The sequence below is a fragment of the Bidens hawaiensis genome, unplaced genomic scaffold (genome assembly GCF_021521415.1).
Source record: "Bidens hawaiensis isolate Kalapana, Puna unplaced genomic scaffold, B.hawaiensis_p1.1 tig00001236_1, whole genome shotgun sequence".
Taxonomy (NCBI): Eukaryota; Viridiplantae; Streptophyta; class Magnoliopsida; order Asterales; family Asteraceae; genus Bidens; species Bidens hawaiensis.
Window position 1 is genome coordinate 1771647 of NW_027491070.1, and position 27665 is coordinate 1799311.

The 27665-nt window shown below is 42.8% G+C and overlaps 1 protein-coding gene and 1 pseudogene across 2 annotated transcripts in view; both read right to left on the reverse strand.

The window, feature by feature from the left end:
* The window catches only part of LOC143568847 (110 kDa U5 small nuclear ribonucleoprotein component CLO-like), a 277562-nt gene that overhangs the window by 16163 nt on the left and 233734 nt on the right, over positions 1–27665 (reverse strand). The gene's annotated exons all lie outside the window — the stretch shown is intronic.
* Positions 1376–26998, reverse strand: LOC143568761 (bifunctional purple acid phosphatase 26-like; annotated as a pseudogene). Its single transcript, XR_013141623.1, has 9 exons — positions 26816–26998; positions 26515–26718; positions 4963–5074; positions 4613–4840; positions 4295–4433; positions 3975–4195; positions 3265–3386; positions 2568–2729; positions 1376–1484 (listed from the first exon to the last, which is right to left on the reverse strand). The product of XR_013141623.1 is annotated as a bifunctional purple acid phosphatase 26-like (transcript).

The following is a 27665-nucleotide window of genomic DNA, read 5'->3' on the forward strand; positions in this document are numbered from 1 at the left end:
TTTTCCGGCCGCCTTGCTAGTTGCTACTTTACCTCGAATCCTTCGACCTTGACGATGAGTTTAGATTCATTTGTTAATTGTTCATGATATTATTAATTGCTTAGATTCATTTGTTAATTGTCAAGTTATTTGTTAAATTTTAGATTACAATTAGCAAATTAAACCAGTGGTAAAACATTATTATGTAATGAACTGACCCGAATTGTCGAACCGACCCAAATCGTCGAACCAACTCCAAATTTTTATATCTTATTCTATGAAATTGAAGCATTTAAAATTAGTGCACCGCCTGAAAAAAAGTTTCTGGATTCGACACTGGCCGTTAACTCACGACATGTAACCTAAAAGCCATATTCACTAAGATTTCATATTTTCTTTAATTTTCAAGAAAAAGAGAAAATAGTGACTTTGATCTATCGTGTATTATTATCATTTGCCAACGAGCTTATAAGGATAAGAGTCATGTAAATAGATGACAAACCATATATTTTGTGTGTATGGAGTTACTATATATCATATATTATCGAATAGAAACCACACATAATCAAATCCATACGTCGTTGCGGGTTAAGATATTTTAATAGACAGCCAAAAAGTTACCCTCCTCAATTATGATACACCAAATGAAAATTAAACTTAAAAACGAATTTTAAAGGTTTTATGAAATCATTTTTTCGGTTATTGTTAAGGCGTGAGATATTATGGTTTTAGGTTCGAAACCTAACTCGATGTTTTTACATGTCAAAACTTTTTGTTACAATATCTTACAAATTAAATAACTTATCCACACACTATACGCTTAACCGATGATTTATCAAACTACACGAACAATCTTTAAAATAATCGAATTGAAAGAACTTTTTATAACTAAAAATGATCACTATTGAAAATCTAAAACATGAATCACCGAGTATTGTTTCAACTTTAATCAATAACAAACCGAATAAACCCATACTCAAATACTCAACCCTAAAGCAAAGCGACACAATCCCTAATAAATATTTTCACATATCGATGAATATAAGTAGTTAAATGAAACATTTTAAATTTGAAGAGTGCGGTAGTTTAAATACAAGAAAGTCATCGTTTTAGAAATAAAAAATAAAGCACTTACATTGGTGCATACTAGTACTGGTTGTGCAACACAAAGGAGCCGATCTTAACTCACCCCTATATACATGGAGAGTATCATCATCCATATAACCAGTTTTGATTGGCCCATGGGCCAAACGCCCCATGCAACCCGCATCGAAACTAACCCATATGGGCCCAAAACAAACATAAACAATCCATAAAATAAATGTTTTAAAGTAGTAATAAACGAAAGACTAATAAACGAACAAAACGCCGGCCCAACTAATGAATTACTAGTCACAAATAAAGTAGCATCACCAAAATATTACAAACAAAGAACTTGGTTACACTTTTTATTTCTCTTTGTTCGACGTCTGATTCACAAATTCAACTTCATATCCATCAACCTCCTGTTTTAACAAGCGTATGTGCAAAACAAAGTAGAGTGAATATAAAGCGATTAAATAAACTATAGCATAGCCAATTCAACAACAATTTGTTTGACCGTAATAATTTTTGTAACATGCCTTTATGGTTCGGTTATGGTTATATGTATATTGGTAACTGAGTTATTTGAACTGGTTGTTCGGTCCGATTAATGTTTATGTTTCTTTATCCATAATATAATGTTCAAAAGGGTTTTGTTATCATTTATTATACTTTATATACTCAAAACAATCGATATCATTATAAACATTTGACCCAGAATATAATTGGGTGTATTAGTAGATATCAACTTGAGCAAACACATCCAAAGTAATGTTTGGGTGTATTAGCTAACCGATAATTAACGAAACTAAAGTGAACCATCCTTGTTAATAATCGAATTAACCTAGCCTTGTTAATTGCGGGGTGATCGGTTATGGAAATCAGAAAACTTGAACATGTGTTATAAGTTCAACTTTAACTATAAGAAACTGAACTAACCCATATTCGGCCATAAAGCAAAGTGAAACGACGCCTAACAAAAAATTGTCATGACTGATTATAAATGAGATCCGGTACAAATAAAATTAACATACTAAATGTACAAATAACTAGAGTAAATTACAATTTTGAAATAGAGTAATTATGTTATAAAAAATAATATATTGTAATATAATAATTACTTTAATGTTAACATAATTACTCTAGTTATTTATACTCTTCTCACGATAAAAGGTATTTATATTTGATCCAAACTCTATAAATATAAATATAAAAAAATAATATTTGCACTTAAATATGTGATAAATATTAAGCCAGCCATCTATTTGGGTGTCACCATCATTTTGATTAGAAGAATGGGACACCAAATATGTTACTTATAAAAGCTCTCATATTTGAAATTATTTCACATAAAATATTTTAATTTAAATTGGCTTCTCTGGTTCATTGGTCGGTCCAATTCTTTTATTTAAATTGGATAATATAGTGAATTATAATCAACGAAATATAAAAAGGTTCAAAAAAAGCTAAAAAAAATAAAATGAAAAGGTCAGAATGTTGCATACCAGTATTGGTTGTGCACCACAAAGGAATCGGTTTTAACTTTCTTTCCTTCATCATTTCGATACCAATGGTAGAAAGCATGTGTTTTGTTCATTATCTCTAATGTCGCGTGCCCATAACTAGCCTCCCGAAACGCAGAATAATTAGGTTGAGGATCGTTATAGCTACAAAATTCATCAAGGAAACAAGAGATATATAGTTATTCTTTGTAAAGAAGAATGAAACTAACAAATCCAGGGGCGGCTCGGGCATAGGGCGATGTGGGCGACCGGCCGTGGCACTTGATTTTCGGGGGCACAAATTTTTTTATATCTATATAATTTTATGAAAAAGAAATATGTGTATTTAATGTTTTACTCTAATTATACAATATCTAGGTTGGTCTAGTGGTAAAGAAGTATGACTTCCAATTAAAAGGTTGCAAGTTCTAGTCTCAATTGAGTCATTTTTAAGTTTATTTTTATATATAAAGTTTTTTACACAACCTAAATCATAACCAAGTAAGCTTATTTAAAAATTTAATTGTTTAAGTCAAACAAAAAACCCATTTACCTAAGACCAAAATTTTTTTTTGCTTATAATATTTCGTTACTTGCTAGAATCTACGGGCATTTTTTTATTTGGTTCGGCCGAGGCATATAAATTATCGAGGACGACCCTGAACAAATCATTGATAAAAATAAAACAAGAAAAGTTCACCTTGATGCAAGACCTTCTAAATTTCCTCCATCTCCAATGTTGATGTAAATGGGGGCGGATTCATCAGGGATGGGAGAACTCAAGCCATTGGATATGTTGTAGCGTATGTTGGAAATCCGGTACTGATATGCATGTATGTTTATCTTAGGGTAAAATATATAACGGGTTTTCATCGAGTTTTTATCTTTGTTCATTTGCAACCTTAATTCTAGCATGTGAACCTAGCGAACATGAACGTAAATGTATAAACTAGACTTTATTAAGCTTTGTTCATTTGCAAACCTAATTCAAACCCTAATTCTGATCACACATGTGTATGGATGTGTACGTATATGTACATACTTTGGTATAGGCTCACAATGCACATAAACTTCATATATGGTTGGAAAGTTTCTTTTGGCTATATGTCCATGACATTGAAATGCTTAAATAAAAAATCACAAAACTATTTTCTCACATGTATTATTGGTGAATAATACCTATACAAGTAACTATATATACACAAATTTATACGTAGTATAGTGTCGCGTATCACTTAAATTTAATTAATTCATTATTAACGAGAAAAATCCGATATGCAATTAAGTAAACGTAGATATGTGACTCTTATTCGATTTTCTCATGATTGAATGAGTGATTATGTTCCCTTTGGATTGATTTCTAGAGATATGATATGAAGGTGAGCTAGGGATCAAACTTAAGTTAATTACCGATCTTTCATAAGCATGGACATGTCCGGCGAAGACCAAATCAACCTTATACTTCACAAACCAACTCTCGAACACAACTCGCATGCTTTCAGCCTCCATGTAGTGAGCACTGTTACTGTTATATAGTGGGGAGTGCATAAGAACAAAAAGCCAAGGTGTTTTCTTCCTGTCCACCTTTTTAAACTCTGCTAGCAGCCATTCATATTGAGGTGTGTATTTTACTATCAGTCATGCAAATTAAATAATAATTGATTAGCTAGAAACTTAAATTCAATGAGTATGTTAGATTCGTCATAAACTAATTTAAGTTACCAACTTACCATATGGAGAATAAGTGGATAGAAATATTATATGAGCGGATGCACGTCTCACAGCGTACCAAAGCGGACTACTACTTCCGCTAGCTTCATAAGGCGTCGTGTATCTATTGAGATATTCTCTGAACGGTTCAAGTTCGTTCTAGACACACAAAGAAACGAATTGCACATGTTCGAAAAATATATTAGTTAGGGTTTACTGTAACTATGACATGATTTGATAACTGACTAATAATACATATAACACCTTACTGGTTTTTTATTATTCTATAAAATATCGAATTAAGATTAACGTGTGCGGTTTGATCTTTGACGACTTACAATTTCTGGAAGATACTCGACTTCATGATTTCCGACTATCCATAACCATGGTTGATATGCTGCATTTCTTTCAACAAAACGAGCATACGAATCCCAGCGTTCACCCATTTCATCGTATGAATGCTCATCAGAATAAGATAGATAGATCAACAAATAACACAGCTTCTCCTTCGTTCTCAATGTAATGTTCAAGAGTTGACAAAGAATTAAATGTTTGCCCCAAGTCACCTTAATGAAATAAACAATTTAACCAGAAAACAAAGTTAGTAACATTATTGTTTTACTACTTTTGATTAAATCACTTTAAAAACAAATTCAAAAATGAAGAAAAAGGGAATTATTAATATCACCTATAATTCCAACTTTATAGTAAGCATTTGGATCGATCTTCGGAGGCGTTTTAAACCAAAAGGATTGAGCCAAATGACCTTCTCCGATCTTATAATAGTACTTGGTATCATACTAGATAAAAAGACATGAACACACTTGCTAGTCATGAAGCAAATTGAAGAGGTAGGTCCCAGCAGAGCCCAGTTGGACCCGCAAGACTCACCTCGAAGAGGAACGTCTGCGCAGAAACCAACTGGATCCGCATGACCAACCATGCTCAGAGACGTGACGTCCTTACGCGCAGTACGCAAGCTGTTCCCGCAGGAAATGCCTCCCAATGGTGAAGGACTCCGCCTGTCCCCGCAGCCTCGGATACAAGCCATCAGGGAAGGCCACCCGCACAGCAAGGCTACACGCACAAGGCACTTAGCTCTCAATCGTTCAGTGTCACCTGAAGGAATGAGCAAAGCCGGGAACAATCCCGCACAAGGGCGGGAGGGGGAATACTCCCGCCCCAAATAAGCCAGTCCGTACGATACGGGAAGATCTTCTGTACTGTACCTGACGAGGTATGGGAAAAAGATCTGACTAAAGATACGACAGCTTATTGACCACAGTATGGCGAGCAGCATGCTCCTGTACTGTGTCACTATTAGCCGTTGCCTACTCACCAACTACTGCCATACCACGTGCGTAGCCGGCAGTTGGTGGAAAAGGAATAGTACACAGCAGGCCTGGTCACTATCAGCCGCTGCCTACCCACCAACTACCAGCAGTGCACGTGCGTAGACCACTGTTGGTGGAACAGGAACACTGTTGCAGCCGGCCACACCTCCTTGGAAACCTACCTTCGGCTATAAATACCACAAATGGTATGACCATCTCATCTTATCTCATATCATCATATTATACCTGATATCTGCTCTAGCAATCTCTTAATATACATTTATATTTAAAGAGCAATCTAGTCTGATTCTCACGCCGGAGGGTGGTCACAAGGAGGAACCCCCCCCCCCCTTCTCAGTGACAAGCTCACGGTGTCTGTTTTGCAGGTTATCAGAAGAACCATCTTCTCTGGGTCTAACCCCTCGTGGGAAACATCTATCTAACCCCCAAGTTACCAGTAATCTGCTCGGGGTCCGGTTAGTGTTTCTTCATTGGCGCCATCCGTGGGACAGCTAGAACATTTTTCTTCAGTTTTTTCAAACTTCTAAGATGGTTAAAGAAACTCCGGTAACCACAACCCCAGCTACTGGGGGGAATACCGGCAACACAGTTTTTACAAACACTACCCCGGCTACCCAAGCCGGGGCAAGTGAAGTAAATTTTACGAACACTACCCCAGCTGGGGCAAGTGCAGTAAATAATCGCTCACAGGGAATCACCGATACCCAGTTAGAGAAACGAACAAGACTCCCCCGCCAAACACTCGATGAAGTTAAGGCATGGGCGGAGGCACGTCAGAGGGAATTCCAAGCTGAGTTGGACGAACGCTTGCGTTCCGTCCAACAGGCTGACGAATTCGAAGATTACTTGGATGACTCGGAGGAATCCGACTCCGACGCGAACCCTCGCCATAGGGCAAAAGGGAAGCGTAAGGAAACGGATTCCCAACCGAGAAGGCATTTTGGACAAGCCTTCAAACCAAAAAGCACAGGTGGAAGTCCACGAGACTTCTCCAAAACATTCAGACCAAACGTTGCAAATGCGGGAACGTCCAAATTTGCAAGGGACATTGCAGAAGCAATCGCCCCAAAAAGTGCCAAACAAATGTCCAGCATAGGCACATATGATGGTATATCCGACCCAGATGATCATTTGAACAGATTCATAGCGGGGGCAACCGTCAGTAGTTGGACGAAACCTATGTAACACCCCGACCAAAGGCGGATTATACATCGGGGCGCCACATATTGTTTCATTACTCGTGACACTATTGGGTGTCAATATTTAATAAATATATTCATTCACGCATGCGCAACGTATACATAAGATATAAATAAACCAACATAAATCAATATATTATAAATCAAAATATTTGAACAGCAATAACTTGTCTTGATACATTTTAATCTAGGTCCAAAAGTAAAAACGTCCTATGTGTCCACAAGCTCCAAAACAGCTACTGCAAACCTGAACATGTGTTAAAATAAACGTCAAACACTTGCGTGTTGGTGAGAAATCAAGTTTAATACAATACATAGATAGCAATAAATCTGCGCGCAACACGTGTATGTCTGGTGTTTAACAAGGGTGCAATCAGTTTGTGATCAAGCCTAGATAGATCATAGCTCATAGTTCATAGTTCAATCCGTGCTCCCAATTGAGCACAAAAACGAGAAAACATCTGTGCAAGTGTAAACAAAGAAAACCGTAAACGATAGGTCTCCCGTGTTCATCTAATGGATCCATGAAAACTTCGGAATAGGCCGAACAAAGCGGTTAATGATACACACATACAAATAAACAGCCAAGTAAACGTCCTCAACACATGGGATACTGCGCGACTAAAGTTCATAAACAAGTTTAAGACTCTAAGTTTGTATGAACACATGAACATCCCAAAACATTAAAAATAAAAAAAGGGATTAGGTACGAGATTACTCACTTGATAAACGATGCGGTGTAAGATAAAGCAAGAACCAACTTTAAACAAGCACAAGTTAACCTATAATTAAAGATTATTGTTTTAATGATTTGTTTTTAAGTCTTGATTATAAGTTAGCATAAGTAAATTATTATATATAATATATATATATTACCGGAAAAGCAGGGCAGAACAGGGAGGAAGACGGAGGCAGAGAGGGAGGCGGCAGAGAGAGCAAGGAGCAAGAGAACAGGAGAGATTAAGTGTTTTGTGTGTGTAGTGTTATGAAAATATTATTATTATTTATAGAGGAACCCTAGGAGACATAAATCCAGAAAAAGGGGAAAAGATCTTTAACAGGATCAAGCAAAAGATATCAAAAGCATAAGAAAACAAAAGCAAAAGATATAGAAAGATATGGCAGCTGCAGGGGGCAAAGGAAAAGCTGTCAGGGAACAGTAAAAAGCATGGGCGGGTCAGATAAAGGTACTGGTCAAGCATGGCAAAAGCAGATCTCAAAAGATTATGTCAGTCACTTTATCTGCCAACCAATGGGGTTGGCGCGCATGCTGCGCCGAAAGTAACTTTTCAGACATAAAGCAGATTAGGTCAACAGCTCAAAAGATAAGACAACACAAAAGCAAACGGCTAGATTCAACAGAACTAAAAGGGTTTAGCGCGAGAAGGCTAAGGCGCGAAGGCAGACACAGAAGGTCAAGAGAGCGCGAGCGCGAAGGCAGACAGAAACAACCTTAACGCGTCGCGGAAAGAACTACATTTCTAAGCGCGTCGCGGGAAGAATCACATTTCTTAGCGCGCCGCGGGAGGAACTAGAATTCCTAGCGCGCCGCGGGAAGAACTATAATTCTTCGCGCGTCGAGGGATGAACTACGATTCTTAGCGTGCTGCGAGAAGAACTACAAATCCTTAGCGCGTCGCGGGAAGAACTACCGTTCTTAGCGCGCTGCGAGAAGAATTACAATTCTTAGCGCGCTGCGAGAAGAGTTCGTCTCGCGTATCGCTGAAACAGGTGGTCTTCACGCAGGATTCCTTGTAAGGAGTCTGCGCAGACAACCTTAGGCGGGAAGGAACAAAAGAGTTAGAAGAAAGAGGGAAACAAGGCTTAAGGGCGGGACGGCGACAAGAGGGAAAAGAAGGCGGAAAGAGAGAAAAGGAGAGGGACGGGACGGCGGAAAGAAAAAGAGAGAGAAAGAGGCGGGAAGGAAAAGTATATTATTATTATTATTAAAAGTAAAATATAGGTATTAATCATAAAAGAAAGAGATCGGGTCAGAGAAACGGGTACCTGGGTCGGGTCGGATCAGGGCAGATGTCACAGTCTCCCCTACTTTAAGAAATTTCGTCCCGAAATTTATCTCGAAGTAGGTTGCGCAGAGAACAGGTGCGGGTACTTGATCTTCATTTGATCTTCCCTTTCCCATGTAAACTCGGCTCCGCGCTTGGACTCCCAGCGAACTTTAACAATAGGGATACGACTGCGCTTGGTTTGCTTAACCTCGCGATCCATAATCTCAACAGGCTTCTCAACGAAATGCATAGTTTCATCAACTTGAACTTCATCAAGTGGAATGTGAAGGTTCTCGTCAGCTAAACACTTCTTGAGATTGGATACATGGAACGTTGGATGCACATTACTGAGCGCGGGCGGCAGGTCAAGTCTGTAGGCAACTTTTCCTACACGCGCGAGAATCTTGAATGGACCAACATATCGAGGAGCAAGCTTACCTTTCTTCCCAAAGCGGACAACACCCTTCCAAGGCGACACTTTGAGGAGAACAAGATCACCAACTTGAAATTCGAGAGGCTTCCGCCTACGATCTGCGTAACTCTTCTGTCGGCTTCTGGCAGTCAGCAGATGATCACGGATCTTGGCGATTTTATCAGTTGTCTCTTGAACAAGTTCGGGTCCTGTGATTTGAGTTTCACCCACTTCGCTCCAACAGATCGGGGAGCGGCACTTACGACCGTAAAGTGCTTCAAATGGGGCCATACCAATACTGGAATGATAGCTGTTATTATAAGAGAACTCGATCAAAGGCAGGTGTGAATCCCAATTACCTCCAAAATCAAGAACACAAGATCGGAGCATATCCTCAAGAGTTTGAATAGTTCGCTCAGACTGACCGTCAGTCTGAGGATGATATGCCGTACTCATGTCCAAGCGAGTTCCTAGCGCAGATTGGAGAGATTTCCAAAAGCGAGATATAAAACGGCCATCGCGATCGGATATGATGCTCAAAGGAGTACCATGGCGGCAGACAATTTCCTTGACATAAAGCTGCGCGAGTTGCTCAACACGGTAGTTTTCACGAATGGGCAGAAAGTGAGCAGACTTAGTCAAACGATCCACTATTACCCAAATGCTATCATGTTTGCTTGCTGTCAAAGGTAACTTGGTAATAAAGTCCATCGCTACACATTCCCATTTCCACGTAGGAATTTCAGGTTGTTCGAGCAAACCAGATGGGCGTTGGTGTTCAGCTTTCACTTTAGAACAAGTCAGACATCTAGCTACGAACACAGCAATATCCTTTTTCATACCGGGCCACCAATAAGTAATGCGCAAATCCTTGTACATCTTATCAGCGCCAGGATGAATAGAATACCGAGATTTATGCGCCTCACTCAGGATATCAACGCGAAGATTCTCATCAAAGGGAATCCAGATGCGATTAAGATAGCAGAGAATTCCACTCAGATTAGGGACAAAGTGTGCTTCCGCGCCACACGCTAACTCGGCGCGAAGGTTACCATTACTGATGGATGCGCGCTGCGCGTCACGAATACGCGATTCAAGGTTGCTTTGAATCGGCGCAAAGTGAAGATGCGTGCGCGGCAAAATACAGTTAAACTGGCAGGGTTTTCGGCTGAGCGCATCGGCTACCACATTAGCCTTACCAGGATGATACCGGATCTCACAATCGTAATCGCTGATGAGTTCGTTCCATCGGCGTTGTCTCATGTTAAGTTCCTTCAGATCAAAGATATGCTGAAGGCTTTTATGGTCTGTGTAGAGGATACACTTAGTACCATAAAGGTAGTGTCTCCAGATCTTCAAGGCAAAAACAACTGCACCAAGTTCGAGGTCGTGAGTTGTATAATTCTTTTCATGAACCTTGAGTTGCCTTGATGCGTAAGCGATAACCTTGCCTCGTTGCATAAGAACACAACCGAGACCTTGGTTGGAGGCATCGCAGTACACGACAAAATCATCATTACCCTCAGGTAGCGCAAGAACAGGAGCTTCACACAACAATTGCTTGAGCGATAGAAAGGCTTCTTCTTGCTTCGAGCCCCAAATATACGGTTTACCTTTGTGCGTTAGAGCTGTTAAAGGCAAAGCGATCTTCGAGAAGTTCGAAATGAAGCGCCGGTAATAACCAGCTAAGCCCAGAAAGGAACGGATTTCGGAAGGAGAGGATGGCGTAATCCAGTTCTTGATTGCTTCAATTTTGGATGGGTCGACATGAATACCCATCTTGTTAACAACATGGCCAAGAAACTGTACTTCATCCGACCAAAATTCACACTTGGAAAGCTTAGCATAGAGTTGCTCGGTTCGAAGCTTTTGCAACACCAACCGAAGATGTTGCTCATGCTCGGCCTTGGTCTTAGAATACACCAGAACATCATCGATAAACACAATCACGAATTTATCCAAGAAAGGCCTACACACCCGATTCATTAGATCCATGAAAACGGCGGGTGCGTTGGTTAAACCGAAGGACATGACCAAGAATTCAAAATGGCCATAACGAGTTCGAAAAGCAGTCTTCGGAACATCTTCATCGCGGATGCGCAACTGGTGATAGCCAGAGCGGAGATCGATCTTGGAAAAACAAGAGGCACCTTGGAGTTGATCGAAGAGGTCGTCAATACGCGGTAAGGGATACCGGTTCTTAATGGTGAGTTTGTTCAACTCGCGGTAATCGATACACATGCGAAACGAACCATCTTTCTTTTTAACGAACAACACCGGAGCACCCCAGGGCGAAGAGCTAGGGCGAATGAATCCTTTAGCAGTCAACTCTTGAAGTTGGCTGGCCAATTCTCGCATCTCAGCGGGTGCAAGACGGTAAGGAGATTTAGCTACGGGGGAAGCACCAGGGACAAGATCAATACGGAACTCAACTTCACGAGCGGGAGGGATACCAGGAAGATCATCAGGAAAAACTTCAGGGAAATCACGCACAACAGGGATATCACGAAGCTTCTTCTCTTCAGCAGGTTTGACCACATGGGCTAAGAATGCAATACACTTCTTCCGCATAAGCTTTTGGGCTTCGGCGCAAGACATAAGCTTAAGACCACTGGAGGGTTTTTCGCCGTAGATGCGAAGATCACCGTTTTCTCGAGGAATGCGAATCAACTTCTTGGCGCAAATAACTTCGGCGCGATTATGCGTAAGCCAGTCCATACCAATAATAACATCAAAGCTTCCAAGAGGCATGGGGATGAGGTCGATCAGAAAATCGTTTTCGTTAAGGTTAAGCGTGCAATCTTTAATCACCGAGTTAATTAAAACAGTTTCACCATTAGCCAATTCAACTGAAAAATTTTCTTTTAAGTTATCGCGCGGTCGCGCAAGCTTCTGCTCAAAGGCGCGAGAGATAAAACTTCGATCGGCGCCAGTATCAAAAAGTACAGAAGCATAAAATCCGTTAAGTAAAAATGTACCATTAACTACGTCATTATTCGCTTGCGCTTGGTGCGCGGTTATGTTAAAAGCTCGTCCGCGTGTCACTTGGTTCGAAATCTGGTTCACCGGATTCGCTTGCGTAATCTGAACTTGTAGTCTCGGGCACGCGTTCCGGAAATGACTGGGATCACCGCAGTTATAGCACGACCTGGGTCGTGGGTTTTGGTAGGTTGGTTGAGGGTTCTGCGGGTAGACTGGTGGTGTTGGCGCAATTGGGTTGGCGGAAGGGATTCTACAGAACTCGGCAGAGTGACCAACGCGGCCACATCGGTTACATTGTCGATACGGGGTTTGGGTTGGGTGGTGAAGTCTACAGGTTGGGCAAAAGGGTTGATTTCCTGTGTAAGGTTTCTTAGGTGGCGGGGCAGGGAGTGCGGGATTGGTTAAGGCATAGTTGTGGACTACAGGAGGTGTTGGGTAGGCTGACAGAGGGTTAGGCGCGTAAACTGGAGGTTGATAAATGGGTTGCTGGACAATGGGCGGGTTGGTAAGCGCATAGGCTTTGCGCCTGCGCTTGAGGTTGTTACGGTTTGAGGGTTCAGGTTTGGTTTCTGTTGGTTCAGGGACAGTCTTGGTGGGTTTGGTCTTCTCAGATCCCCGCAGGAACAGGGTTCCTGTTCTGACATGGTTGTCACTGAGCACAGCGGCCAACTCGATGGCGTCAGAGAGGGTAACTGGGTTTCTAGCCCATACAGAATCTTGAATTTCCATGGGGAGACCCCCAAGGAATTTCTCTATGGCTCGGCGGGAAGGGGTAACAAGGTGAGGGACAAGCAGGCTTAGTTCATGGAAGCGCGTCGCGTACTCGCGCGCTTCACCGCTGTACTGCTTAAGATTCCAAAATTCCTCCTCCAGGCGCTTAACTTCGTTGGGAGGGCAGAATTCTCGCGTAAGAATTTCCTTGAATTCCTCCCATGTCATGCTAGAAGCAGCCTCTGCGCCACGCGCATGAGCTACTCCATTCCACCATGTAAGCGCTCTGGATTCCAGGACACTGGAAGCATACTGGGTTCGTCTGTCTGAGGGGCATTGTGTGTGGAGGAAAGTGTTTTCTATCTTCTCAAGCCACTGGAGCATCACGGTGGCTCCTTCAAGACCTGTGAATTTTGGAGGGTTACCCGCGTTAAAGGACTTAATGTTATAACTGGAGGTATTATTTTGGCTCAAAGCTTGGGCTATTGCGGCGGCCATTTCCTGGGAACGTTGCTGTCTACGCATGCGCGAGGCTTCTCTTCTCTGAAATCGGCGAGATAGCGGAGGCATTCTATAAAAGTTTTAATTTTAGTTAATATCTTGGTTTTAGCACAAAGTATAACCTCGAAAAGCTTGGTTTCACGGAGTTAGATACTATCAAAAGTTAAAGTAAAATAAATGACCCTAAATGCAGACTTAATAAGGGTAACAAATTCGAATCAAGAATCGACAATTCATGTATCACCATGACTTTCCGAATTCCCAATTTAAAATATACGAGCAAACGAGTATTGGAGATTGACGATTCATGTATCACCATGACTTTTCAATCTTCAATATAAAACATACAAGAAAATGAGTATTGGAGGTTGACAATTCATGTATCACCATGACTTTTCAAGTCTCCAACCTCAGAACATAATCATAAATGGAAATTGAAAATCAACTATTCATGTATCACCATGACTTTTCGGATTTTCAAACCCAACAAACGAATATGTAAGAAAAATCAATCGAAATTCAACAAAAATCGAAATATCGTGAAATAAAATCATATACTGCGCAAGCGCGAGCATATTCATAAATAACGAGTAATTAACAATAAGCGCGCAAACATCAGATTTCTCTCATGCGCGAGAAGGGACTCTTAGGTATTCTAGGCCGTTACGTCTAACCACCTATCCTAAAGTCAACGAGCTCTGATACCAATCTGTAACACCCCGACCAAAGGCGGATTATACATCGGGGCGCCACATATTGTTTCATTACTCGTGACACTATTGGGTGTCAATATTTAATAAATATATTCATTCACGCATGCGCAACGTATACATAAGATATAAATAAACCAACATAAATCAATATATTATAAATCAAAATATTTGAACAGCAATAACTTGTCTTGATACATTTTAATCTAGGTCCAAAAGTAAAAACGTCCTATGTGTCCACAAGCTCCAAAACAGCTACTGCAAACCTGAACATGTGTTAAAATAAACGTCAAACACTTGCGTGTTGGTGAGAAATCAAGTTTAATACAATACATAGATAGCAATAAATCTGCGCGCAACACGTGTATGTCTGGTGTTTAACAAGGGTGCAATCAGTTTGTGATCAAGCCTAGATAGATCATAGCTCATAGTTCATAGTTCAATCCGTGCTCCCAATTGAGCACAAAAACGAGAAAACATCTGTGCAAGTGTAAACAAAGAAAACCGTAAACGATAGGTCTCCCGTGTTCATCTAATGGATCCATGAAAACTTCGGAATAGGCCGAACAAAGCGGTTAATGATACACACATACAAATAAACAGCCAAGTAAACGTCCTCAACACATGGGATACTGCGCGACTAAAGTTCATAAACAAGTTTAAGACTCTAAGTTTGTATGAACACATGAACATCCCAAAACATTAAAAATAAAAAAAGGGATTAGGTACGAGATTACTCACTTGATAAACGATGCGGTGTAAGATAAAGCAAGAACCAACTTTAAACAAGCACAAGTTAACCTATAATTAAAGATTATTGTTTTAATGATTTGTTTTTAAGTCTTGATTATAAGTTAGCATAAGTAAATTATTATATATAATATATATATATTACCGGAAAAGCAGGGCAGAACAGGGAGGAAGACGGAGGCAGAGAGGGAGGCGGCAGAGAGAGCAAGGAGCAAGAGAACAGGAGAGATTAAGTGTTTTGTGTGTGTAGTGTTATGAAAATATTATTATTATTTATAGAGGAACCCTAGGAGACATAAATCCAGAAAAAGGGGAAAAGATCTTTAACAGGATCAAGCAAAAGATATCAAAAGCATAAGAAAACAAAAGCAAAAGATATAGAAAGATATGGCAGCTGCAGGGGGCAAAGGAAAAGCTGTCAGGGAACAGTAAAAAGCATGGGCGGGTCAGATAAAGGTACTGGTCAAGCATGGCAAAAGCAGATCTCAAAAGATTATGTCAGTCACTTTATCTGCCAACCAATGGGGTTGGCGCGCATGCTGCGCCGAAAGTAACTTTTCAGACATAAAGCAGATTAGGTCAACAGCTCAAAAGATAAGACAACACAAAAGCAAACGGCTAGATTCAACAGAACTAAAAGGGTTTAGCGCGAGAAGGCTAAGGCGCGAAGGCAGACACAGAAGGTCAAGAGAGCGCGAGCGCGAAGGCAGACAGAAACAACCTTAACGCGTCGCGGAAAGAACTACATTTCTAAGCGCGTCGCGGGAAGAATCACATTTCTTAGCGCGCCGCGGGAGGAACTAGAATTCCTAGCGCGCCGCGGGAAGAACTATAATTCTTCGCGCGTCGAGGGATGAACTACGATTCTTAGCGTGCTGCGAGAAGAACTACAAATCCTTAGCGCGTCGCGGGAAGAACTACCGTTCTTAGCGCGCTGCGAGAAGAATTACAATTCTTAGCGCGCTGCGAGAAGAGTTCGTCTCGCGTATCGCTGAAACAGGTGGTCTTCACGCAGGATTCCTTGTAAGGAGTCTGCGCAGACAACCTTAGGCGGGAAGGAACAAAAGAGTTAGAAGAAAGAGGGAAACAAGGCTTAAGGGCGGGACGGCGACAAGAGGGAAAAGAAGGCGGAAAGAGAGAAAAGGAGAGGGACGGGACGGCGGAAAGAAAAAGAGAGAGAAAGAGGCGGGAAGGAAAAGTATATTATTATTATTATTAAAAGTAAAATATAGGTATTAATCATAAAAGAAAGAGATCGGGTCAGAGAAACGGGTACCTGGGTCGGGTCGGATCAGGGCAGATGTCACAACCTACATGGTGTTACATGTTCCAAATGACACTGGTCGGGGCTGCTAGAGCGTGTTTCGATCGTCTACCGGTCAACCACATCTATGACTGGGCTGACTTCCAACAGAAGTTTAGCCAACACTTCAGCCAGCAAAGAAAGTATACCGAGGAGCAATGGACAATCCTCAAGTGCATTCGAGAAAAAGATGAATCTTTGCTAGACTTCATCACTCGCTTCAACTCGAAGAAGCTAAGTCTGGGTAACATTAGCGAAGATCTTGTTCGCGCTGCCTTTATTCAGGGCGCGAACGACCCAGAGCTCATCCGCACCTTAACAGGTAAAGATGGCATGCCATCCACATGGGATGCCATCATGACAGCAGCTAAACGCTTCGCGGAAACGGAGAAGCAACTGGGTAGAGATCTCCCACAGAACACAAACCTCTACACCCAGAAAACAAGAGAAGACAACGTCCTTACCGCCCGATTAAACAAAAAGCGGAAGCTAGGCATTTGGCAGTCAAGGGTAAACTTTGACACCTCATCCGGCTTGCAGCATCGGTTAGGCGGAAGGGATAATGTACATACAAACAAGAACTCCAGATGGACGCCGCTCACCAAAAGCGTCACCGAGATATTCGCTACTGAGGAGCTCCCATGGCCAAAGCCACAAATAATCCGACATCGTCACAATGCTGATCGGAGTAAATACTGTGACTTTCACAGGACAAAAGGCCACAACACTAAAGAATGCATAGACGTAAAGGACATGGTCGAAGCATTCGTCAAAGATGGGACGCTCGCGCACCTCGTGGCGCAATGAACGTTGAGCAGGCTGATGCGTGTAGAACCCCGGCTGGGGAAAACACGAATAAAATTCCAGCTTCAATGTAGAGACTACATGCTGCGTAAAGAACGAGATTCCGAACCAGGTGCGTATCGGCTCGATGGCACTCCCATCCCAACGACATGGAAGGGAGCTCATTTACACAGTTTGCATGTAAATCAATTCCAAATTTGTAAAGAAAAGGCCAAGAGCCACTTCTAATGGAAATGATTCTCCTTAAAACATCGACGCTGATGATTTTACATTTATACTTTTATGAACTATCAACACGAATATGCCGGTTTTCACCGCATAATAACGTGGAAAGTCGTTGCATGGGGAAGGCGGCAAAACCCGCATAAACCCAAAAAACGACAAACCTTCACGCAGGTCAGTTGAAGGGGAAAAGTTCAGTTATCACACTAAATGAAAGTGCCGGTCTATCCGCATGAATCATGATAAGAGAAAACTGAACACTAACCTATTGACAACCGCGCGTCGAACGGTTAACTTATTCAACACTAATATGCAGGTTTTCACCGCATAATTACATGGAAAGTCGTTGCATGGGGAAGGCGGCAAAACCCGCATAAACCCAAAAAACGACAAACCTTCACGCAGGTCAGTTGAAGGGGAAAAGTTCAGTTATCACATTAAATGAAAGTGACGGTCTATCCGCATGAATCATGAAAAAGGGAACTGAACACTAACCTATTGACAACCGCGCGTCGAACGGTTCAAAACAGAATTTCTAACAAAAGGATGAGGAAAACCTACACGCAGGTTAGATAAAGGTAAAGTTTTGCCATCCTGCTAAGTGCAAGTGACGGTCCTACCCGCACAATCACGAAAGAGGAAGCAAAACTTCTCACCTATTATCTACCACGTTCAAAGGTCAACTTATCCTCAAAAAGGATGAGGAAAACCTACACGCAGTTTAGGTAAAGGTAAAGTTTTGCCATCCTACTAAGTGCAAGTGACGGTCCTACCCGCACAATCACGAAAGAGGAAGCAAAACTTCACACCTATTATCTACCACGTTCAAAGGTTAACTTATCCTCAGAAAAGATGAGGAAAACCTACACGCAGGTTAGACGCAGGTAAAGTTTAGCCATCCTACTAAGTGCAAGTGACGGTTCTACCCGCACAATCAGGAAAGAGGAAGCAAAACTTCAACCTATTATCTACCACGTTCAAAGGTTAACTTATTCTACATTTGGAAAATTGCGAATTTAAACTAAAGTATGCAAGTCATATAACGTTTATAAAGCAAGGAATCCAATAAAAGAAGCGGCCTTACCCGCACAAAGATTTCTATTTCACAATGATTCATTACAAGAATGGACGGGTAACTACCCGCCTACAAGAAAATAAATCTATACAAGCTAAATCTATCCTAGCAGTGGGAAGGGATCTTCAGGATCAGGCTTCAGGGCCACTTCCACTTGGACCAGCACCGTCAGTAGAGCGTGGCAGTTCAAGGAAAGCCTTAAGGATAGCTAGCCCATCATCAGCAGCAGCAACTTCATTCACCTTCTCCACCACCGGATGCGGGAAGGCGGCGTATTGATTCACTGCTTGGTCGTAAACAGCTTCAGTATCAACATTGTACAAAGGGAAGTTGGAATGCGGGATGCCTTTCTCAACGAACCCTAGACCAAGCAGGAAGCCGACCTTTTCCCCATCTTCGTGAGAAGCGTTGAGGGCTGCGCTCATAGCATCGTCATACGATGTCTCAGCAAAGACTCGATGCACAACCTACAAAGAAAATATACAAGTGTCAAAAACCTTTTATATTTACAAAGAAAAGCGTAAAGACATGAAAACATACCTGAGACAACGCTTCTCGAAGAAGCCATTCCTTGGCAACCAGAGCTTCTTGGAGGGCAGCTTGAGCTTCTTTACGGGCGCGTTCGGCTTCACTCTTGTTAAGGTTGGCAAGCAACACTTCTTTAGCCGCAGCCTCTTCGACGCCCTTTAGCTTCCGCTCAGTATGGTCAAGCACCCCCCTCTGGTCCAAGATCTCCTGGAGCTTTTTGGCGTCTTCCATCGCCAAGGCATCATGAGCCTGCTGGAGAGCCTCTAATTTGGCTTTAAGCTCTTCATTCTCCACGCGTAGAGGCTCAGCAACAGCTTCAGCCTTGGTGGCCCTCTCGGTTGCGTTCCTCGCAGTTTCCTTAGCCAGCCGAAGCTGTTCATTAACAGCTTGGGCATCCTTGGAACGGGCCTCGAGTCGAGCCTGAACTTCAACCTCGAGGGCCTTGAAGGCCTTCTCCTTTTCCGCAGCAGCTGCGGAAAGCCTTTGGTTCTCCTCCCGGACAGCCCGCGCCTGAGCAACTTCTTTAACGCGAGCTGCTTTTAACTTGTCGTTTTCACGACAAAGCAGCTCGACACGCGGCTGCATCCGGGCCAGGAGAACCCGAAGCTCATTGGTTAGCCTACCCTCCTGGTAGCTAGCCATGGCTTCCCCCAACGCACCACTGGGAGCAGCGTGACGAGCCCATTCCACGCACTCCACAGGGGTACGAAGGGTTGTTCCTCGGCGAATGTTCCATCGTGGAACATACATTTCATTGGAATCCGACACTGCAAAAAACATAAAGCAGTTAGGAAAAGATGATATATAAAAAAAAATAAAAAAATAAAATAAAAATAAGGGCCAAAAGAACCCTACGCACCTGTAGGGTCAATTACAGACCGATAGCCGCCGAACCCATCACCTGAACCCAATGGAAATCCATCCAAGAGGTCAGGAAGATGGGAAGGTGGCAGAGATTGGCGAGAAGCCCCATGCGTACCTGATGGATCGGCCGTCGTTGCCGATGGCGGGGGTATGGTGGCAGCCGCCGCGCTCGCCGCCACGGAATCCGCAGCAATAGTAACCGCCGGCTCGGTGAAGTATGCTGTAAAAATAGCACTCACAGCCGGCGGTGACGTCATCTCAGCTGGAACAGTCGGCTCAAAGGAGTGAGCAACTGAACCAGCGGAAGCAGGCGCAGGCGCCTGGGTCGACGCCTCAGGTAGGCTGACCGGGCCTACCGTCATTGGCGGGGAGGTACCACTCTGCGCTCCACCCTGGAATGCGTCAACATCCACGCCTGCGTAAAGAAGATAAGTGTTAACGATATTAAACAATGAAGCTAAAGACAAAGGAAAATTGTACTTACGGGTTTTCTTGAGCCTGAAGGTACGAAGAGGCGGGGACGAACCCGATGGAGCCGGCCTCTTTGCGCCGGTTACCGTCGTCTTCTTGGGCTCTCCGGAGGTGACAGTCGCAACCTCCGGAGCGGTGGTCTTATCACCACCGGGACTCCCCGCCACCTCTTCGCTCTCGGTCTCCGAATCAGACCGAGGCGCTGGATCGGCAGTGGAGGCCTTCTCCTTCCCCTTCCCGCCGGCAGTCTTCTTCTTCCGCACCAACGGAGGACCATCTGCGGATTCCTCATCAGAACATACGATTAAAGGAATTCCAGCAGAGGTTTCAACATTGAGGGGTCGAGGGTCGAATAGCGCCTTACCTGGCCGACGGGCGCTAAGGATCTCATGGCCTAGCGGATAGACCTCCACGAACCGATCCGCCGTTTGTTCTAGGATGGGCAACTCGTTCTCGTTTAGAGCGCGAGTACCCATCCGTGCGGGACCGTCAGCCTCCCGCGGGTTCAGGAGCGACTGCAAGTCGTTCCCCTCTGAAATAAACAGGAAAGAAGTTAGAAGAAATTCAAAATCAACAAAAAGAAAGAAAGCATACGATAAGGAACAGAGTTCGAACCGTATTCGAGGACGATTGGGATCTTTTGCGCGTCGGCAGCCTTCCACACCCGGCTCATCCCCAGCATCACCATCCCGGACTCCGCAAACCGGTAAACCGGAGATTGGACCCGAGATATCTTCGCAAACCATTCCGCCTCCTGGTAGTTGGAGGCGTGAAGGCTGGGAAGTGCTTGCCCGTTCTTGAATTTCATGGCAATGGGGATGGCGCGAGCGGATATGAAGAAGAACTCCCGCTTCCACGCGCGAAGACTGCGCTCGGTCGCGCAAATCTTCAAACCCTTGATTCGGGTTGTCAGGGTATACCACCCCTGGATGCACCTCCAAGTATAGAAGGTCATCAGGCGGTCAACATAGGGCTCAACGCCCAAAATCCGGCACACCCACTCGAAGTGGCGAATCTTGGCGATCGCCATAGGGTGCAACTTGGTCAAATGAACACCGTGCCTCTCAAGGACACGGTAAACAAACTTTGTCAATGGGAACCTAAGATTCCCATAAACAAAGAATGCAGCATATACCCCGATCTTGCCTCTGGGGGCATCGTACACCGTCTGGTGGGGTTCAGGAAATTCAGGCTCGAGAGACTCGAGCATGAACTTCCTGACGACGTAACGATACAGATCGCCAGGCAGAGCACACTGGCACTCTCCAGCAGTACTCTTGTCATCGGCTGTAGACTCGAGATCACGTGAAGACATCTTGCAGAAAGAAGAAAATGATTTCGGGAGAATGCTAGCCTGAAAAGGTGAGTATTCGCCGGAAATCGCTTAGAAGATGAAGAGAAGAGTGAAAGTGTGGATTACAAAGAACCCTCTCCTCCTTTATATACTAATCGCAATTAATGCGATGAAATTAATGCGGAAGAGAGAGAAAACGAAGGTGCAATGAAACTATGACACGTGGCAAAAAGCAAGCTGGCAACAGCTGTTGACAGGACGCATACCACTAATTTCGCGGCCACGTGCCCGAAAAATCGGGCCCACGCGCCTGAAAAGCGTCTGGAATGACCATGTACTGTCACGTCACCATAACTTCCTGCACGTCCTGACACAGTCAGAAGAAACCGTCGCACGACGTTTCAGAGGTTTGGACTGTTCTTATCTTTCCACCAACTCTTCGAATTTCAAAATTCAAAATTCAAAAATATTAAAAAGTAAGCGGGAAAATACCCCTTACCTTGGCAAACGAGTAACCGTAAGACGGTCGCGGGTACAGTGTTAAGGCAAAACCCTTCACATACCTAGCACCCGCAGGGAATTGAAGCCAAGAAAACCTTGGCAAACAAGTAACCGTAAGACGGTCGCGGGTACAGTGTTAAGGCAAAACCCTTCACATACCTAGCACCCGCAGGGAATTGAAGCCAAGAAAACCTTGCCAAACAAGTAACCGTAAGACGGATGCGGGTACAGTGTAAAGGCAAAACCCTTCACATACCTTGCACCCGCAGGGAATTGACGCCAGGAATACCTTGGAAGTAAAGTAACCATAAGACGAGCGCAGGTACAGTGTTAAGGCAAAACCCTTCGCATACCTAGCGCTCCGCTGGGAATTGAAACCAAGAAGGATCTTCTGGGCAATGCTTGCGGAAACGGAAATAACATCCCCGCATAGCGGGAACGTCGAGAACTACGTTGTTTGAAGCTCCAGGACGGAATTGGTGGTTTTAACATAATTGATCACTATGTTCAAAACTACCAAAACCTCATGGAGAATCCACACAAGTGGGACTCAACGCTCCTGACTTGCGAGGAGGTTACAGACCTACCCGCATCATACCCAAAGACCAAGCATGAAACTCGGGAATTTCTGCAAGTGACAAGGACTTCCGCGGGAAGAAACACCATGGAAAACCTTAAAAAACCCTTTTCAAAAACCCTTTGCTTAAGTCCAAAAGTTCACCTCACTTTATTAAACACTCATGAGAAGAACATTGGACTGGGGGGACTTGAAGAGGTAGGTCCCAGCAGAGCCCAGTTGGACCCGCAAGACTCACCTCGAAGAGGAACGTCTGCGCAGAAACCAACTGGATCCGCAGGACCAACCATGCTCAGAGACGTGACGTCCTTACGCGCAGTACGCAAGCTGTTCCCGCAGGAAATGCCTCCCAATGGTGAAGGACTCCGCCTGTCCCCGCAGCCTCGGATACAAGCCATCAGGGAAGGCCACCCGCGCAGCAAGGCTACACGCACAAGGCACTTAGCTCTCAATCGTTCAGTGTCACCTGAAGGAATGAGCAAAGCCGGGAACAATCCCGCACAAGGGCGGGAGGGGGAATACTCCCGCCCCAAATAAGCCAGTCCGTACGATACGGGAAGATCTTCTGTACTGTACCTGACGAGGTATGGGAAAAAGATCTGACTAAAGATACGACAGCTTATTGACCACAGTATGACGAGCAGCATGCTCCTGTACTGTGTCACTATTAGCCGCTGCCTACTCACCAACTACTGCCATACCACGTGCGTAGCCGGCAGTTGGTGGAAAAGGAATAGTACACAGCAGGCCTGGTCACTATCAGCCGCTGCCTACCCACCAACTACCAGCAGTGCACGTACGTAGACCACTGCTGGTGGAACAGGAACACTGTTGCAGCCGGCCACACCTCCTTGGAAACCTACCTTCGGCTATAAATACCACAAATGGTATGACCATCTCATCTTATCTCATATCATCATATTATACCTGATATCTGCTCTAGCAATCTCTTAATATACATTTATATTTAAAGAGCAATCTAGTCTGATTCTCACGCCGGAGGGTGGTCACAAGGAGGAACCCCCCCCCCCCTTCTCAGTGACAAGCTCACGGTGTCTGTTTTGCAGGTTATCAGAAGAACCATCTTCTCTGGGTCTAACCCCTCGTGGGAAACATCTATCTAACCCCCAGGTTACCAGTAATCTGCTCGGGGTCCGGTTAGTGTTTCTTCACAAATCTTTTAACTAACAAATACAAAATGTTTCTATACTATAAATCGTTTGAAATGATTTGGACCCTTGATCAAAGTAGACCAATAGTTGAGATGATTCGAAGTGACGCATCGACATAATTGGACGATCTATATTCACTTTTTCTCATGTTTCATCGTTTTCCTATACATAAACAACTTTTATACACATCATTATTTCAAATAGAGTGAACTGTGATTTTCGTTCCTGTGGTTTGTCCAATGGGACAGCTTTCCAAGAAGGACATCAAGCTAAGATGACAAACCTACTTCCACAATCTTTTTAACAATGGGACAGCTTTCCAAGAAGTACATGACAACACAAACTTTCACAATCTTTTTAACAATGGGACAGCTTTCCAAGAAGAACATGACAACACAAACTTTTAACGACAACAATCGAATAACTGCTACTGCCCGTCGGATCACACGAGAAGAGGTGAAGGATGCACTTAGGAGGATGGGAAGGTCTAAGGCGGTTGGCCCAGACAACATACCCATCGAGGTGTGGAAGTGTCTGGGGGAGGAAGGAGTCATGTGGTTAACTACTCTGTTCAATAGTATTCTCAAATCAGGTAAGATGCCAGACCAGTGGAGGAGCAGCGTTGTAGTTCCTATCTATAAGAACAAAGGAGACGCCCAATGTTGTGGTAACTACCGAGAAATCAAACTACTAAGTCATACTATGAAGCTATAGGAAAGAGTGATTGAGGGTAGACTTAGACGAGAAACTCAGGTTACGGTCAACCAATTTGGCTTCATGCCGGGGCGTTCCACCACAGAGGCAATACACCTTATAAGAAGATTAATGGAAAAGTATAGGGAGAAGAAGCGTGATCTACATATGGTGTTTATTGAACTAGAAAAGGCCTACGACAGTGTGCCACGACAGGTGCTCTGGGAGTGCTTGGAGGGTAGAAGAGTGCCCAGGAAATACATAGAGATAATTATGGATATGTATACCAGGAGTGAAACAAGTGTCCGTGCGCCAGTGGGGGATACTGATTTCTTTCCTGTAGAGGTAGGTCTTCACCAGGGGTCAGCGTTGAGCCCGTTTCTTTTTGCAGTAGTCTTGGATGAGTTGTCAAAGTCGATTCAGGGGACTCTCCCGTGGTGCATGATGTTCGCAAACGATATTGTGTTACTTGCTGAGAAAAAACAAGATCTAAACATGAGGCTTGAGGAGTGGCGAACAACTTTAGAGACAAAAGGTTTAAAGATTAGCCGATCTAAGACGGAGTACCTCCACTGTGATTTTGGTGGGATAAACGACAATGAAGACACACAGATCACAATTGAAGGGCAGGTGGTCCCGCAGGTAACGAAGTTCAAGTATTTAGGATCTTTTGTACAGAGCGATGGGAAATTAGACAGTGATGTGACCCACCGAGTTCAGGTAGGATGGTGTAGATGGAAAGCAGCCACAGGTATATTGTGCGACAAGAGTTTCCCGACTAAACTAAAGGGAAAATTCTATAGGGTGGCAGTTAGACCTGCAATGCTATATGGAACAGATTGTTGGGCCATCAAGAAGGCACAAGTGCGGAAGATGGAGGTAGCAGAAATGAGAATGCTACGTTGGATGTGTGGGCACACAAGGCTAGACCGAATAAGAAACGTTGTGTTTCGCGAGAGATTAGGGGTGACGAACATAGCAGACAAGATAAGAGAGGGGAGATTGAGATGGTTTGGACATGTAAAGAGAAGACAGACGACGAATCCTGTTAGATCCGTAGAAAACATTACTATAGAGGGGAGGAGGGGTAGAGGACGACCGAAATTGACTTGGGATGAGAGGATTAGGCATGATTTGATAGACCTAAACCTCTCCGAGGACATGGTTGAGGATAGGAATTCGTGGAGAAGTAGAATTAAAGTTAAGGATTTTTAGAGAGAATTGAATACCTTAGAGCTTAGACTTAACTTATTTAGGCCACATACCATAATGGTATTTCCCTTATATATATTATTATTATTATTATAATTATTATTAGCTTTTATATAGCTGTTAAACTGTGATCTTATTATTAATATTATTATAATTAGTAGTAGTTTTTATATAACTGTTAAACTTTGATTTCCTTTATTTTGCTTTATTTTCCTTTATTTTGCTTCATACACATGTACTTAGAGCCGAGGGTCTCTCTGGAAGCCACCTCTTTATTCCTTTGGATAAAGGTACGGTGTGCCTATATCCCACCCTCCCCAGACCCTACTTATAGCTTTGCTGTCGGTGGGATTTTACTGGGCATGATTGATTGATTGATTGGTTTGTCCAAATATTCGGTTTTAATTCAATAGTTTCAAATTTGCGATTTTCGTCAATGTGGTTTCATTTCACTTGCAATTAAAACCCGACCCCACTAACCCCGTTAAGTCTGGTCGTTAAACCCATCAGCGTGCCCTTCACGTGAAGGGCAGTTTTGTCCGTTTTTCCCCCAAATTCACGCTAGCACCTCACGTGAGAGGGCTTGTGAATTACGTTTGGGGTTTATTTGGGGAGAAAAAGGGCAAAACTGCCCTTCGCGTGATGGGCACGCTGAGGGTTTAACGACTAAACTTAACGGGGTTATTGGGTCGGGTTTAATTGCAAGTGAAATGAAACCTCATGGACGAAAATCGTAAATTTGAAACTATTGGACTCAAACCGCAGATTTGGACAAACCATAGGAACGAAAATTGCATTTTACTCTTTCAAATATATATACCATAAAACCTAGCTTCTTTATAATACTTCATCATAAATGTAGATTGCGTAATTATTTATATAAGTTGTATAATACCTCAAGGTCCTTAACAAGGCACGTATGAAGAAAGCCAGATTTGTAGTTGTAAAAGGTATAATTTTTGACCGTAGAGCCTTGTGCAGTAAAACCATACTTATTCTTTGATGTTCCATATTTTACATGGTTCGGTCCCGGCTTAGTAGGTGTAACCCACATTATAATTACAGCTTTCCCATCATAATCTCCTTGAGTGATATGTACCTACATATATCAATCCATTTCCATAGTTTTATGCAATGTATATTATATATATATATATATATATGAACATGAACATATATAATAGGTTTATAATTACTTGTTGTGGAGCATTATAACCCTTCGGAATCGCGAATACTTCATTATCAAGAGGCATGTCAACGGCTGGAAACTCCGAACGGATGAAACTGCTTGTGATACCCGCGTAGACCACATTACCGACAAAGCTTAACAAAACACAGATAATAACATGAAACTCATGTTTCCTCGAACTCATTTTCTTATCCTATAGCATAAATTGCAAACAATAACATATTATTATTATTATTATTATTATGTAATGAAATTTTAAATTTGAATTAAATTGCAAACAATATTATTATTATTAAGACATTTAAGTACATGTTCAAAATTATGATAACTATGATAGTCCGGTAATCTATTTGACCAAGTTATTACAACCCGTCAACTCGTTTGTGATAGATGCACTCAATCCTTTTAAAGCTTGATTACATGAATCCACTAACATTTCTTAATTTTACATTTTATCAACACGCTTACAACCTGTTGCATTTTTTATTTGTTTAGATAAATGGGTTACACGGTTCACGGTTGTCTTAGGGCAACTTTTTAAGTGTATCCGGATTATGATAGATGAATTTTGCAAAAGTGGTTAATTAATATTTAGGTTCATCAATTCAATATTTCGACCTAACACAAGTGTCACATCTATTCAGGGGCGGACCCACATAGTGTGGATCGGGGTCCCGGGACACCAATGTTTTTTAAAAATTTATTAGAAGCGGTATATTAAATTTTTTGAGGACCCCATAAGATTTAATACTTGGAACCCATACTATTAATATTGATGTGGTCTGGTGGAAAGTCCCTTGTTTTATCTTTGAAAGGTCATGGGTTCAAGTCTTACAAGGCTCAGTTTTTGGTTTTTT